This window comes from Nelumbo lutea, chromosome 4 (assembly GCF_056320005.1).
Source record: "Nelumbo lutea isolate HS-2025 chromosome 4, American lotus-T2T, whole genome shotgun sequence".
Lineage (NCBI taxonomy): Eukaryota > Viridiplantae > Streptophyta > Magnoliopsida > Proteales > Nelumbonaceae > Nelumbo > Nelumbo lutea.
The window spans coordinates 39082560-39097840 of record NC_142687.1 but is presented as its reverse complement, the minus strand read 5'-3'; positions in this window follow the sequence as shown (position 1 = coordinate 39097840).

Sequence of the window (15281 nt, the reverse complement as noted above, 5' to 3'; positions counted from 1 at the left end):
CCTATTTGGTAAAAGTGGGGCCTCACTTTGAATTAGGTGGGTTTTTCCTGATCTTAAATAGGGATGGGGAAAATATTTTTGCCACGAACCACGAACCAAGGACTAGGGGGACGAGATTTGCATATTAACCCAGTGGTTAATTACTAAAATATGCCTAGGTTTAATATTAATTTCTAAAATATCCTTAAATTTCCCTAAAACCTTTAAGATCCCATACTCCAATGTTTAAAATACCCTTAAATTCCCATAATTTAGTTTCTAAAATACCCCATGCAAATATGATAATATTTTTAGGCGGTTGACTCGAGGCGGAAAAAATCAGTGCAACCAAACGGTAACCAACCCCAGTTGGAGGACACTGGTAACATGCATCATACAAGTATAAGCGGTTTCTCCCATCCAAACATGATCCAAGTATTGTGAAGCAGTATGAGGTATAAACCCAAGGCAGCTATGCAATCAAGCATCTCTGTACAGAGGAAATCTATTGATGATCCGATGATTAGAAAATTTAAATAGGTGGCCATTAACCATGAAGAAAATTAGGCGTCGCAGGTGCAAACCATCGACGTTGAGCAATTTTGATCTAATCTTTCATTAAGTGAAGAGACACCTACATATGGGTTCAAGATGTTGTTCAACTAAAAGAATTAACTAAAAATGATTTCAGGAATCTTTATTTTGAACCTGACTTGGACTATGCCCAAAATGTTGAGACGTGTATCCAACCTATAGGGGATGAATATCACTAGTGCTTTAGACCAATCACTTGTGATGAAATATCTCCTACTCTGATGGCTTTTATTTTTATTCCAAGGAGTAACATACATAATAGCATTAATCTAATGCATGAAACAAACCATTCTTTTAAGAAGAAACGAGGGAAAATGGGTTTCTTAGGCATCAAAATTGACCTTGAAAAATAGATTGAATTTCATCCGGAAAACCCTTGATAAAGTAGGAATTCCTCCTAACTGGTGTAGGTCGATTATGTCATGTGTTACTACTCCTACCTTTTAGATCGTTGTTAATGGAGAGATGTTGGATCCTTTTTCAATCCGAAAGAGGTATTCGACAGGGGGATTCTCTATCTCCCTATTTGTTTGCCCTTTGTCTTGAGTCTCTCTCAGGTTGGTTAAATGAAGCTATCTCCCAAAAGCGATTGATTCCTTGTAAACTGTCCAGATTTGGTCTTCCTATTTCACACTTGTTCTATGCAGATGATCTTTTCATCTTGTGCAAGGCTACACCTAGGTTTCTTACAAGAACCTTATCCATTATACAACATTTTTGCAAATAAGCAGGTGAAGCCATAAGCCTAGAAAAACCATTAATGGTAAGCTCCTCTGATGTTTCCAGAGATATGAGACAACATTTGTCAAACATTAGTGGACTTACCATTTCAGGCTTTTCAGCAAGAATTGACAAGTACCTGTGCTTACCTGTCGTAAATGATTGAGTTGGCCATCAGACTTTTTTCCTTATTGATGGAAAAAATTAAATCTTAATTGAATGGTTGGACAAGTGCAACATCATCTTTTGCAATTTGCAGGTAGACAAATATTAATAAACAGTGTGATGGATACCCCTTCCTAATTATCTGGGCCAATCCTTTGAAATTCCTCTCGCTTTAACCAACAAAGTTGATCGCATTAAGAGGAATTTCTTATGGGGATGTAACTCAAATGCCCTCCTTACAAAAAGTGCCTAGAGGCTAATGAAAAATCAAAATTCTCTGTGGGCCACCAATACTCTGGATTTCCGAGCCCAAATTGGCCACTCTTGGGGATGAAAGAGGTACAAAACTTTGGGAAAATAGATAGGTCAATACCACACCTCTTTCTCAGTTGCGCCTGTTAGGCCCTTTAACCTCTACTAGTCCTACTCATGTTGTTGACTGTATCGCTAATAACTCTTGGGATTTACAAGCAATTGAGTCCATTCTTCTTGATAATGTCATCCAACAAATCCAAGCAATCCCTCTTGTTAATATGCCACGAAACATAGATAAGTGGTATTGGTACTACAGTAAAAAAAAAAAGAAATGTTACAGTGAATCCGCGGTCACCTTGGCTGTTGGATGGGTGGATACTCAATGAAAATTGGACAAACTATGAATGATGTGGCTGAGCTATGGATTATGGCCCATCCATGAAAGCATCATTCAAGCATTCGATAGGGGTTTCAGGCATCTCATCATCGGATCAATCAGACTCTTTTTCTACCATAATCTTTCTTCAAGCCAGGAAATGCCCAACATGGAAGATGGACACTCTTTTTGATAATATTTTGAATATGATGGAAGAATGTGAAACAATTCAACTCAAAACACTGTTATCGGGAAGCCAATAGATGTGCTCATAGTATGTAAGCTTTATCCTTTTTCTACCAAAAAAATAAAAAAATAGAATGACCTCTTTGAATTGTCTAATTAAAAAAAAAATTACCGTGATTTGGCTTAGTTTGGAAAGAGTACAAATATATATAAAATACAAGGTTTTGCACTCTATATATTTGTATTTATACTCCTTCCAAACTGAGCCTTCTGAAAGATAAAAGTACATTTTAGAACCATACTACCTTTTTTTACAACTTCCAACCCAACACCACCTTAGGAAAGAAATAGATGTACAATAGAATGCCTACAAAATAATATTCATCTCTAATACCAAAGGCACCTTGAAGAATAATACTAGACATCTTAAACCATCTAAAATATTTATAAAAAGACTTGAATAGTATGATAAAATCAATTGCAAATGGTAGAAGTTTAAGGGTTTTTTTGGCTAGCTTGAAGCTTCCAATAATCCTACAGCTTCACCCTGGTGAGCATGTTTGTTTAATGCCTAAACAACCATTATAAAGAAGAATGGAGAAAGCAGATTAATTCTGTGTCTCCTCTCAAAGCTTCCAAAGTGTAGACTTCGGGGGATAATTAACTAGTACTGAAAATAACTATGAAGAAGTAGTGCAAACCCATGTCTGATTCTACCATTTAAGTTCAAACCCATTCTTTACATGAAGTATGGGCATATGCCTGCTCCATGCAATATACCCACTGATTTGGTTACAACATTTATAGGGAAAAGTGCAGGTCTGGTTTCCAACTCAAAAAAAGAAAAAAACAAAAGGTGCAGATTTGGTTGAATAAAAAACCATTCAAACCATACTCAACCCTCTGGTCAGTTTCTTTTTTGCCCTTTTTAAACCCACCTACCCCAAAAAGAAAAAAAAAAAAAAGAGTTATTATAATCGGGTTGAAAATAATCACACTGAATTTGCCAATCAGCATAGACTTTCAGATGGGCTAACCAAATTCACAATGTATAGATGGCCAGACTGAGCCCATCTTGATAATCAACGGGCTGGATCAAGCTAACTGACAAGGGAAAGTGGGGTGAATTTTCTTTTCCTTTTTTCCCTTTTTTTAGGGGGTGGGGGAGATCCTGTTCCTGCCCTTTAAAAATGAAACACGTGGCAACTCATTAAGGCCTAGACCAATTCCTCAATTCACGGACTGGTCCAGGGCTCAAACAAGTGAATACAAGCTTCTATGTATAAGAAATGTTTCACACTGTCTAGGGTCACCTCTTTCAACACCATGAGGGTGTACCCCACTAGCCAGCTAGCTATCTGGCATGCGCTTGTCCAACAGTTTGGCTGCCTATAAAGAATTATTATTTTTTAGGTGGGTGTACTGTTATTCCCTTGAGACCAGGGGAGTACAATCTTTTAGTATTCAATAAAAAAATGATCTCTCACAAATCAGAGGGAAGAAAATAATGGTTAGGTAGACTATCTTCCAAACCCCAAACTATGTTGTGAAAACACATGATGCATACTTGGGGCAATAAATTAATAAAGAGACCCTAAACTAGCTTGTTTTGACCACATTCTAGCTATCTGCATGCATTCCCCTTGCTCAGCTATATGCCCAAACCCTCAATTTTTTAATACCCCATCTACCTAAATAAAAGACTCTCTTGTCTTCGTGTTTGATAAGGAAGGAGAGAGAGAGAGAGTCTTGCATTTCATATTTTCAACTTGAGTCAAGAAGAGAAAGACCCTTTTGAGTCTTGGCTCACAGAGAGAGAAAGACCCCCTTGTGTTTGATATTTTCATCTTGATCCAAGAAGAGAGAGAAAGACCGTTTTGGGTAGATCTTGGCTCAGAGAGAGAGAGTGTGTTTGATATTTTCTACTTGACCCAAGAAGAGAGAGAAAGACCCCTTGTGTTTGATATTTTCCTCTTGATCCAAGAAGAGAGACAAAAACCCTCTTGAGTCTTGGCCCTAAGAGAGAGAAAGAGAGAGAGAGAGAGAGAGCGCTTTGTATCATGAATGTGGACCTGATGCTTTTGCCCCTTTACTCAAAACTAGTTCAAATGGATTGATTACACCTTGGATGAGTCTTAAGTGTCAATGGGCCAGAATGCATGATGTGGGATTAGACCGATACATGTCAATTTTGCAATCCTAGATTCCTAGGCAGAGATAAGAGACAATGAAGACTGGATTAAAGAAGGGAGAGAGGAATTAACGGGCTCTTCTTCTGAGCTCCACGAGTAATTTATATATTGCCCGGATGGTAAGTTGGCAGTGGGGTTGTCAATGACTTCATTTAGCAGACAATCATGCCGTGGAAACCTCCCATTGGACCAGATAAGTGCAATAGCAAATGCAATTGATGATTTTGATGGTGTTTCAAGTACGGTTTTCGAACCGCTGATGATCCGGAAGGTTGGATCGTTCGGCATGGGAATCGTTTACATAGTTGGTTTTATTTTATCTCAAATTTGGTTTTTGGCCATAAATCATTGAATTGATTAGCGATTCATTGATTTGGGCGGTTGAACTGTCGATTCGTTCAATAATTTTTTATCGTTTTTAAATTATTTTTTAATTTTTATTGTTAGAACGGACTATCCATTCAAACCGGATGATTAAACCATCAACCCAGAAACCAATGACCAGAACAGACTAAAAGTTCCATTTTTGGATCGTTTTTTAAAACTATGATTTCAAGCCGAAACGTTTCAATTTGAATCATCATATTTCAAGTGAACGAAAATAGAGAGACATTTCGGCACAAAATACAAAGTAAAACTTGTAAATCCGATGCAAAATGTGGCTTGTGGAAGTATTTCAACTTGAAGGGGGGAACACTACCAAACAATCCCTTCCATCTCCATTGACAAAACCAACTTTACCGTATATATATTTGATGGAATATTGGAATCCCAATCAAATCAAATTGTGATGAATTTAGGTTTGACTGGAGGATAGATGAATCTAATATTTGATCTTATTCACATCACTTGAACCAATTCCTCTTCTCCTTTCATTTTCATTTTTCTATTGGAGTTGATTATTGGCTGGTCCTGGCATCCCCATCAAAGCATGGTTAGGGATAAAATGATGATTCACTAGAACAAGCATTATTACAAACACTTGGCCTAGGGTTTTGTGGGGAATTGATTTGGGTGCTTAATTTCCTATCTCTGCTGGAAATACAGCAAAAGATGCTCTTCTACATTTAAAAACAAAAACGAATATATAATTTTTTTAATCATGTACATTGAATTAATAATCAATGTTTTTAAAACTTAGTTAATATAAAAATATTTTTAAAACCTAGATGGCTAAATCGATTATGGAAAGGCTGGTCAGTCCTAGCTTTTTTTTTTTTTGGTTTTTTGGTTTCAATGGATAAACCATCTGGTTGAACCACATGATTTTAAATTAATCAATGTTCGTATTGTAAAAAAAACCAGTATATAATATATTTTTTTTACTTTTTAATCATGCAGTTTGAGGATAAACCAATGATGCCGGAAAGACATAATACCGACGGGAAGAATGCCACCTGATTGATGACGTACTAGTTAATTGGTTATAAGTTTTTTTACCCAATACCATTATTTATCGAACCTGTAGTTTTAATTAATAATCAATGTTTTTACAACTGAAATAGCAATTTTTTTTTTTCAAAACCTGGATGATCAAATTGATAACGAAAATGCTGACCCATCCTAAGTTTTAATGATTTTTTTTTATTTTCAAGGATAAAAACTATGCTGCCGAAGACATGATGCGAGAACAGCTTTGACCAATGAAAATCCCCCTTGGTGAATTTTGATAAGTACCACTATACCAGTTGCTTGGTTGTAAGTATTTCCAATATCATGGTCTAACCCTTTCTTTTATCTCACCGGATAATAGACCATCCGGTTGAACCATTTAATATTTTAACCTATAACCCTGTCAATATTTGCTATAAAGGTTCAGAGACTTCGGATCAAATCCTGCTGCCATTAGGGTTGGGGGGTTAAGAGGATGAGCTACCCCGTTGGCCCGTTGTTGTATAATAACATGAAACCAAAAAAAATAAAAGAAAAAAAAAATCAAAACCACCCGTTCATTTTCATACTTATCAAAAAGAAAACACATTTACCACAAAATGGTGTCAAAATACTATGCTAAAACAATTAAATCGAAACCTTTGATGTATTGCCATGGCCCCACCTTGAATTAGATAAAATGACTTCTTAATGTGACTAATGCAATATAACTAGCGGCATGATTTCCAGTTTGAGAGTGTCATAGCAAAAACGAATTAAAAATTTACCCTTCATTTCCAAATTTTCTTTTTTGTGTTTGGTTAAACATCCGAATCCCCTATAAGAGCTGATGAGTCGCTAAGCATTATATTAATAACCCTCTCTCCAAAGTCGGTGATAGCGAGAATCAGATTTATGTCTCTATTAGAAGAAATCAGTTAATATACCAACTGACAACTGAGTCACCCTTCAATTGGTTTCATGTCCAAATTTTTATTTCATGAAATTAACGCAAAAAAAAAAAAAAACTTGATTTCAAAAAGGAATTGAATCTAGGTTGAGCCCCCAATGAAACCCTAATCTCATTATTGTGGAGGGTGATTTTGTTTTTTTGTTAATTAGGGCTAGAGGATTAGAATATGAAAACATTAGTCCCATTCAACTTCCCAACGATGTAAACCGCAGACCATCCAGGTATCATCATTAGTAACAGACCCTTTTCAGGCCTTCTTGTCGCCTAATACGTTTTATTTTATCATTAACTTAAGAAAAAGACCTTCAGGGTACATAGACATGAATTTCTCCCTCACAGACAGTGAAGGGAAGAAGTATTTTCCTTTCCCACTTCCCATCCCCACCTTCTCCCAAAAAGACGAACTAGTCCCAACCCCCCCCCCCCCCCCTAAACAACATGACAAGGACATCCCATCATACATGGACATATGTCTGCACACACATGACGTCAAGGATCAAGTATTCAAGTGAGGAGCAGCAGCTCATCAGCCCATCAGCTTCCTATATGCAATTGTAAAAGGGGTCGGGGTATATCTGTCCTTGTAAAGCAGTCTGAGAAAAGCAACCCTAAAAAAGCCTACCTGACCCCAATAGTGTATTGTATGTACGTTAAAAGGAACAAGATCTTCAAACACTAAATATATACCTCCTATCAAGTTGAACATAAAATTTTGAGAGAAAAGGGTATTCCTGGAATATACCCAGGGTCTACCACCGTGGCTGTGGACCCATGTAAAAAGGCCACTGATTTTTTAACAATTTTAATTTTCTTGAGAATTTTATAGAATTGGTGAAACTGTTCATCTTAGTGTTAGATGCATGCACACCACCCCCACTCAAAGATCAGCATTCAATTCCAACAGTTCCTACACTCATATTATGGATTCATATGTAGATGACTATCACCAAAGCAAAGGTCATGGTACGCTTGATGACACTGTGCAGAGTGGAGTCATATGTAAGAAAAGATGAATTGATGAGCTCACATTGGCTGTGCCTGTTTCCATGTAAAAGGGGTGGAAAATGGAATTAGGGTTTTGAATTTTGATGTCAAAAAGGTAAAAAAAAAGGGTCATTTACATAGACACCCCTATATTTTTACATATTTTACTAAACCTGTTATACAGCTTGTAATCGCTTTTTTTTTTCTGTTTTTTTATCACTGTTCTTAGTTTGTAGTAGGAAATGACATTTTTTACCCTAACATCTAGAGTAAAAAATGCCAATTCTGCCCCTGAGTTTGTTTCTAAAATGCTGATATGAGAGAACTTACTTTTAGGGGTACTTTTGAAATTAAAACCTCAAGGCCATGCTATTTCGCATTTGTTTACTCGTTTTAAGGAATCATGTGACCTTTCTCAAATGAAAATACAAACAGTTACTAATAAAAAGTCAATTAACTAAATTGTGCCATTTTAGAAATACACAAACTATATGATAAGTTTTAGGGAAAATTCCACTTTAATACCCTGAACTTCCAGGGTAGTATCAAGTTAATACCCAAACTTTCAAATGTGTCATCGTAGCATTCAAACTTTCAAAAAGTGTCAGGTTGGTCTCTATCGTTAAATGATCATCAATTATCTATTAAAAATGTCAAAATTACCCTTCAAAAGAATACACTGTTCATTGTCTTCTACCCTGAGACTGAACTGATTATCTTCAAAGAAAAAGAGAGAAAAAACATGAAATATGATAGAGGGAAACAATAATTGAAAGCAAAGAAATAACTAGACAAGAATGTGTTTCAGATCTAAAGGTAGAAAGCAATGATTTCATTAGTCTAGAATCTCACACACATCAACCAGTTTAGTCTCAATTTTCAATGTAAAAGACAATGAACAATGTCTTCTTTTGAAGGATAATTTTTAATGGTAAGAACCAACTTAACATTTTTTGAAAGTTTAGATACTACAGTAACACGTTTGAAAATTTGGGTACTAACATGACATTATCCCCAAAGTTTAAGGTACTAAAGTGAAATTTTCCTAAATTTTAATAAATGCATGAAAATATGAGAGGTGTTTAAGTAAATGACCCTATAAAAATAAGGGCAAACATATACTAAAAAAAGTTGAAAAATTTATAATTGAAAAGGTAGCTTTTTCTTTTTCTTTTTCTTTTTGTTTTTTAAGGAGCTCATTTTAACTCTTTTCTTTTAAGACCTCAACAGCGCCTTAGAACTAAGATGGTATTATCGGTTCAACTGTCATGAGGAACTAAAATGAAGTGACTTTATTTCGCATGGTAGTTGTGTAGGGTTGTTTAACTTGTAGGAAAACCATTCGATTTGGAATTTTTTGAACACTTGAATATTTTGTTTAATTTTGTAAAAATGTTACTTCAATCCATGTCCTTTCTTTTGTTTGCTTCTAAGTGTTTTACACCTTCAATTCATTTTTTTTAATTTTCCATATTCATTAATTATTTTTTAATAAATCAATTATTGTTTTATTTAAATGTATGTATGCAAGTATCATTAGGTTCTTTTGGAATTGTACATATCGAACTGGGGTCCTCTGCATTGCCCATATGACCAACTCCCCAATCCACATAAGCAATACTCCACTTTCTAATTTCTATTGATCTTTCCCATAAGCAATTACATTTAGTTAAAAAAAAAAAAATCTAAAAAGCTATGAACAAAAAGATGGGCTTAAGGGAACAAGGGTTTCAAGCTGAAAATTCAATTAGCTAGGGTTGACAAGTGCAGAAGTGGGGCCCACATGTTGCCATGTGGAATATTCTTTGGGCCATTTACACTTCTTTTATACGACTTGATTATCAAGCTGATGCCTACTTTGGACTCAAAGAATTTACACCTCAGACCCTTGTGAGTACTCTCATTTCAACCCCAACTTTCTGTAGCTTCCACTCAGGATGCCCCGTTGATATATAATTCTTTCAGCTCCAAGACAAAAGCAAAAAAGCAAAATTTCAAATCCAATAAATAAGCCAAGTGCCAAGAGAGAAGAAAGAAAACACTTAACCAACAAGCAAGAAAACAAAACGGGCGTGCTCATCAAGACAAGAAAAGAGTAGTGCTGGGGTTGCGGGCCAGCTGAAAACAAGAACTGATTTGTTCTTTGTTCCATAAGTTCACTTTCTCTCATAAGGCTTGCTTCTATTCTAAGGTCGTTGCTGGGGCTTTTTCCTACACAGATGGATACATAAAGCATGTCAGGCCTAAAGCTTGTTACCGAAAAATACAGATCTCCAATGAGGAGATAACTAAACGAATGCAATGAGACCCTCTTTTGGCATTTTTCCAAGGGTGAAGAGTGTTGTGGGTGGAGCTTTCCATAAAGAAAACCCAGATGGTTTTTTAGTTGTTTTTGCTTTTTAGGGGAGGGGGGGGGGGCTGTTTGATAATGGTTACTTGAAGTGGAAGTCGTTCAATTCAGCCACCCATTTTTTTTTGGCATTTTTTCATTGTAAGGGTGAAGAGTGTTGTGAGTGGAGCTAGATTTGTTGGAAAATGGGGTAACTGAACTTGCAATCAGCAAAGTTGAAGAATCTCTGAAGAAACTTTTTGTGAGACGGTTAGAGAGAGAGAGAGAGAGAAAGTTGATTTCGAAAATGTGTTTTTGAAGTATGATTCATGCTCCTTAAATAGTTTATGAAGAGGTATGAAGAAAAGGTAAGTATTGGCGTGCACAACACGTGGTATCAAACCCCCATACCCTCCTCTACTATTTGCAAGGAATGTAAATCAGCTCATATTAAAATATTGAAAACAAAGCTTATAATTTTCCAATGTGGGGCAAGTTTAAAACTGGGTTTTGTAAGAGGAAAGTTAATTTTTCAATCAAGTGTACAAGTACAATTTCTCATGTAATTGACCAATCAAACCCATTGGATTTAATCTCTTATGAGATTAAAATCTAAAATCCAACAAGCTTTCCAACAGCAAATTAAAGACATCTAAATGGATTTTTGAGTTGCTTTTGGTTTTACAACTTAGAGGTTAATTGTTTTGATAATGTTTACCAGAAGTGGCTTGAAAGCAACAAGTCATTCAGTTCAGCCACCCTCTTTTTGGCATTTTTCATTCCAAGGGTGAAGAGTGTTGTGAGTGGAGCTAGCTTTCTAGCAGCAAATTAAAAACATCTAGCTGATTTTTGAATTGTTTTTGGCTTTACAACTTAGGGGCTGTTTGATAATGGTTACCTGACTAAAGCAATAAGTCATTCAGTTCAAATGGTTTTTGGCATTTTTCCAAGGATGAAGAGTGTTGTGGGTGGAGCTTTCCAGCAAAGAGACCCAGATGGTTTAGGGGCTATTTGATAATGGCTACCTGAAGTGGCTGAACTGAATGACTTATTAAAGCAATAACTCATTCAGTTCAGCCACTTGAGCCATTTTCAAGCAGCCCCCCTAGAAGGAAAAGCTCTGCTTCTTCCATCATCAATGGCTGTCCATACTAATTTCACAGTCACAGTGCAATGAACCCTTCTCATGTCCTACCTCCACTAGATAATTGGGAGCTTGAGTAGCTCTCTATCTAGTACACTACTAGCAGAATTCAGACCTTATTGGAGCTGGATCTCCAATAAGAATGCACCTAATAAGCTAATTAGCTGATTCAGAGTGCAAATTGCTCTAAATTCCTTTCACATGCAACAGTGCCTGCTAAGAGTTGACATGAGCTTTAACTCAACAATGGCTACTCAAAGGTGCTTGTTCCTTTCTTTTCTTTTCCTTTTCTATTTTTATGACCGTGATACAAATTTATTTATGTACCTTTTAATAAAAGTTGACAATCTTACTATGTTCATGAGTTCCTATACAATTGGCCCAAGTTCTTAAGTAATTAGTACTTGAATGGAAAACATAAAGAGTTATGTACATGATTTGCTTTATTTTTGCTATGTGGATGGCAGATGTGGCAAATCTAAACCACCCACTGAAAAGGGGAATCTTATGACTAGTCAAATGTTTTAAAGAAAGGCTGATAAATAAAACCACTTTTCTCTCAAGGTGGCAAGTGAGTGATTCAATCATCTGGGTCAAATGGATAAACTTGTGATATCATAAATTGTATAATAAAATATAAATTAAAAATAAATAAATTTATAAAAGATATAAAAATATTAAAAATGTGCAAAAAAAAAAAAGTTGAACATGTCCCTAATATTATATTTCCACTATATTAAGGAAAAGTAAATTCAATAAACAAGGTTCAAAATATGGCAAATGTGTATCATCTGATTTGTAATTGGCTTTTAGCTAGGTTAATTTATAGATTGATTATGCACTAGTTTAAATGAAAGTAATCATGATGAAGTTCAAGTCTGTCAAAACAAAAATTACTTAAAACAATACTCACTTTTTTTTTTTTTACTATCTAGCATGTTGACCTTGGCAATAAATGGAAATTATTGCTGTTAAGTCATATATTTAAGTTTGACCTATGACCTGCTAATCATGTTCAAAAAGTTTGATGGTTTGAACTTTGAACTACTGGTTACTAGGTCACTAAGGTGGTGTTTGGCTTCAATGCCATTTTTGAGGAAACAGTGCCATGTAGGCATCACATTAGAAAACAGTCTCTTATTGATATCGTTCTTTTATAAAAAAATGTTACTTCAAACCATGCCTTAGAAGTCGAGAAAGTGTGGTATGAAATAATGTCAAATTCCAGGTCTTCTCAGAAAACAGTTCATTACTGTCAACAGTGCAATGATGTCGCATATCATATTGGATGTTGGATGATATGGCCAATGCTGAAAACAATTCTTCATAACTGGTACCAAATAAAACCAGTGTTGTTTTCTAAAAAATAGCTCAAGTGGCAACACTACTTTCAAACAAAAAATAAGCATCCTTTTTTGAAAAAACGATGCTTACAACCCAAACATACCCAACACTGTTTTTATGAGAAAAAGATGCTGTATTCCCAGCACCGATGCCAAACACCTACTAACTAAACATTTTTTCTCTGATTGAATTAAATGGTTAAAGGACTAAATGAACCCAAAATCCTGATTAGGTGATGGGTCAATTGGTCTCATTGGCTGGATCAACGAATAACATAACAAAGAAACAAGAAAACAGAAAAGGGGAGACCAAAGAAAATGCAGGATGTGTTTTTTTATTTCGTAAAATAAAATCATACATATTTTCCCTGATTGAACGTATAAGGATTAAATGAACCCAAAATCCTAAAAAGGTAATGAATCAACTGGTCTGACTGGCCAGTCAACGATTAACCACATCACCCCTTATTAATGTGGACGGCTAAATAGAAGGGGAGATTAAGGGGATGTTTTGTATGAATTTTGTTTATTTGAGAAACACTTGTACTTGATTTATTTTCAAGATCAAGAAAAAGGGGCTGATAAATGTTTTCTTAGTTTTGGTTGACAGTTAAGTGCCATTAGACACCATTATCCCATGTATCGCTTCCTTTTATTTGATAAACGATACCATGTCATTGCCAAATCAGCATTTATCCCATTATATTAATTCGTATGTATGGGTATTCACAAAAGTAGGGTTAGGGGAATAAACTTCATTTAATGCTCCTCCCAATGGTTAAACATTTATTAATGGTGATTAATCAAGTATTTTTTTCTTGGTTTTGAAGACAAATCAAGTGTCATACACACAAACACCTTAGTTTTGGGGAAATGTTAAAATGAGACTTCCCCCAAAGGATGGTTTGCACATAAACTGAGACAAATAATTATTAAATAAGCAGTCTTACCAAATAGCATTTTGGGAGGAATGCCTACGTGGCACCATTTTTTGAATAAATGAAAACCATATCAAACACCATGCAAAGAAAATGTTAGATGAAACAGTAATAAGAATGATTTGAGGTCTCACAATTTGACCTAACATAAAATCATAAATAATTGCCCCCAAACTATTCAATAAATTACTTTAACAATAAAAAAAAAGTACTTTATTCTATAAAACAAGAAAAAAGAAACGAAAGAAGACTTCTTCCCACATATTAACTTTGAGAGAACCAGACTTCATCTTGAGGATTCCTTTTTAGATCATCCCAGCAATGATATGGTGTACAGCTTCTATGATAACTAATGTTCTAAAAATCAGGCCTGCAACTGTAAGGGATAGATGTGGAAGTGTGAGTGTTTCAAACCCATTTGACAATGATTTTACTTTGCACCAAACAGTGGAAATGACCCACAAAATTAATCAAAAAAAGATTCAAACTAAATAGTGTTCTGAAGATTAATGGGCATTGAGCAAAAAGGTAAAAACTCCGGTTTAGTGGGTCCACTCGGTTTTTACTGCCTTTTGATTAAAAAATCAACCAATCAAACCGGTAAGCTGAGCCTGGTTCAAATATGGGTCTCCACTAGGTATTCTTCTGTTTCACTACCAAAAATAAGAAAATGGTATTCTTCCTTTGAGGGATGCCAGGGATGGGTTAAATGATAAATTCGCATTGGCCCAACCCTATGGGTTTAAATCGGGTCAGCTTTGATCAGGTGTTAGGTTGGACTGATTTGAAGGCCTGTGTTAAATCTGATCTTTGGTTGAGTATTAGTGTACTTGGAGTTGCTTTGGATCAGATTCCGGTCAAACCAGACCTGCACTGAATACAACCGGCCCATTGACATACCAACTTCTATTCTTTTTAACTGTGGAATTAAAACAGTATTGTTTGATTCAACTGACCAGATAATTGAACCGATGACACAGTAAAATGCCATATTGCATGGTTCAAAGAACCAAAACTCTTTTTTTTTTTATTTTATATATATATATATATATATAATTTTTTGGCCAGAGGTCAGATGGACATCTTAGGACGGGTCTAATGTTTAAAGTTTAAAGATAAGGAAACCCCCCTAATTGATACATTGCAATATTTTGAACTTGGATATAATTGGTTAGGTTCTAAGAATATCCGAAGAAAAAAGTTCTAATTGGTCTGGTTTGCAGTGGAAATTAGAATCAAAATTGGTTGGAATTGGAATGATTTATTCTATAGTTTACTTGGTTCAAACAGGTATTGGAATGGGAATTGAAATCAGCTTATGGAAAGAACAAATGGGGAGGAAATAGACATTCCTTCAAACAGAGAAATGTCATTCTCCCAGAAATGGGAATGAAATTCCAATTTTATCCAATCAAACAATTAGAATCAGAATGGTTTACTTTGACTCCGATTCTAAACCCTTATTGCTGCAGACCAAACCAGTTCCTTCTCCATGGAAAGAACAACAAACCAATCCACCCTTGCCACGTGGAAAATATGATGTAAAAAAACATTTGGAATCAAATATTGGAAGCAGATTCCCTAGGATAATAGGACTCAACATATAAATACAGGGTACCAAAAATGAAAAAATAAAATTTCCTGTGTTATCCCATCCCATCTCATCCCACTTCTTCGCATCCAAATGCACCATTAAAAAACTCATCTTGACAGGGGCTGTTCCCACGTCTCT